The sequence below is a fragment of the Lutra lutra genome, chromosome 2, assembly GCF_902655055.1.
Source record: "Lutra lutra chromosome 2, mLutLut1.2, whole genome shotgun sequence".
Classification (NCBI taxonomy): Eukaryota; Metazoa; Chordata; class Mammalia; order Carnivora; family Mustelidae; genus Lutra; species Lutra lutra.
The window spans coordinates 172,436,630-172,438,979 of NC_062279.1; the positions used below are offsets into that span (position 1 = coordinate 172,436,630).

At 40.1% G+C, this 2,350-nt stretch overlaps 1 pseudogene; it reads left to right on the forward strand.

Moving 5' to 3' along the window:
- Positions 1–1,070: 1,070 nt before the first annotated feature.
- Positions 1,071–1,597, forward strand: LOC125094164 (40S ribosomal protein S14-like; annotated as a pseudogene).
- Positions 1,598–2,350: the final 753 nt, after the last annotated feature.

Below are 2,350 nucleotides of genomic sequence, written 5' to 3' on the forward strand. Positions count from 1 at the left end.
CCAACTAGGGACAGATTGTGTATTTTATTACTTTGTTTAAAATATCATTCAAACATTTTAAAAATATCCCAGCACTACAGAACATCACATAAGAACATAATGACAATATTTCATCTACTTTAAGCTATTTTAAGGTCCCTGTGGCATTAAGAAAAAAGTGTATACCTAGATTGTTATGCTGAAAGTCTATTACTTGAGCTCAGCATGCTAGCCTGGCCTCCAGGGAACTCCTTAAAAAGCCAAATTTAAATGAATTTGTAATCCCATTAGCATCCAGGGAAGAGTTAACTAGGTAACCAGACATTTCATTTACTACAATTCTAAAGAGCCTTAGAAAAGATAGGGAGAATAATTTTTTTTGTCTGAACTCCTGAAAAAATACTATTTTATTTGGTTTTACAAGGGAGGATTATAGCTGGGAAGAAATTCAGCAGTCAGGTAAATATGAAAATTATGGGGGTTTTTTCCCTCCTGAATAGTAAATCTCTAGAGACCATGTTTTTATATTATTGTATTTTTCACAGCAGAGTTTTGAATCTACTAAATATTTGATATATTCTTGTAAATGTAATGGCATATAGAAGTTTTTTTTTTATTTTATTTTTTTATTTAGAATCTAGCACCAAGTGAATTGTGAACAATGACAGTGATGAGTCTTTAACCCATATTGAATATGCATGTTATTTGAAGGATGGTTTTGTTTTTTTTTTCCAAGATTTTATTTATTTACCTGACAGAGAGAGATCACAAGTGGGCAGAGAGGCAGACAGAGAGGAGGAAGCAAGCTCCCTGCTGGGCAGAGAGCCCAATGTGGGGCTCGATCCCAGGACCCTGGGATCATGACCTGAGCCGAAGGCAGAGGCTTTAAACCACTGAGCCACCCAGGTGCCCCTTGAAGGATGTTTTCAGGCATCTCCAATGGTATTAAAAATATATGTGCATAGATTATAACCCTGAAAGTTCATTATATGAGATAAGTTCATTTGATTCAGCTAATAATTCAATCCATTATGCTTTGGTATGTTAGGGAACAAAACTGTCAAAACCCTCTACCCTCTCTTTTTCTGGTGATGGAGTCTGGAGAAGATGTACAGAATGCAGAAATAGCACTGTGCAAGGGGAAAGAAAAGAGAAAAGAGAAAGAACTGATCATCAGCCGTGGACTTCAGGTGGCCAAAGAGAAAAAGTATTTTGTGTCTGCCACACCTTTGTATCTTTCAATGACACTTTTGTCTCTGGCACAGATCTTTCTAGCAAGGAAATCATCTGCCCATGTAACTGGTAGGATGAAGGTGAAGGCTGGTCAAGGTGAATCTTCTCCATATGCTGCCATGTTGGCCACCCAGAATATGGACCAGAGATTCAAGGAGCCAGGCATCACTGCCCTCCACATCAAACTCCAGTCCACCCCCTGAGCCTGGGTGCCAGTCAGCCCTCAGAGCCCTTGCCTGCTCAGGTATGAAGATCAAGGAGAATTGAGGATGTCATCTTCATGCCCTCTAATAGCACCTGCAGGAAGTCGGGGTTGGGGGGAGTCACTGTGGTCACCTTCTATGAACAGGACTCCTCAAATATATGTGTTCTATTAATAAATTGACTTCATGTAGGCTTAAAAAAAACAAACCTCTACTCTCTTAAATCTCAGCAGGAGGGTACAACCAATAAATAACAGATATAATAAATGATTGTGTATCATGTTAGAAAGCTATAAATGCTAAGGAACAAAATAAAAAGTAGAACAAAGTAAGGTGATTTGAAATCTTGAATGGCAGGGGTATGGGCTGTTGTCAAGTTGCAATATTAAAAGGAGTGGTCAAGGGGCACCTCGGTGGCTCAGTGGGTTAAAGCCTCTGCCTTCAGCTCAGGTCATGATCCCAGCATCCTGGGATCGAGCCCCACATCGGGCTCTCAGTTCAGTGGGGAGCCTGTTACCCTTCCTCTCTCTCTGCCTGCCTCTCTGCCTACTTTTGATCTCTGTCTGTCAAATAAATAAATAAAATCTTTTTAAAAAATTAAAAAATATATAAGGAGTGGTCAAGGTTAGCCTCATCAAGGTGAAATTTGAGCAAAGATTTGAGGGGTTAAAAAAATTGGCCAAGCAGGTGGCTAAGGGAAGAGCATTCCAGGCAGAGGCAACAAGGCAACATCCTTGTTTCCAAGGCAAAGTTTCCAAGGTGAGAGCATCACCTCCTGTGTTCAGGAAAAAGCAAGAAGATAAGTGTGGCTCTGTGAGGTAGTGGCAACAGGAAAGAGGTGTAGAAATTCTGGTTGGAAAAGTAATGAAGGAGCAGGCTAAATCATATAGAGCTTGAGGGGTGCTTGCATGAGCTTTAGCTTTTATTGAGTATAG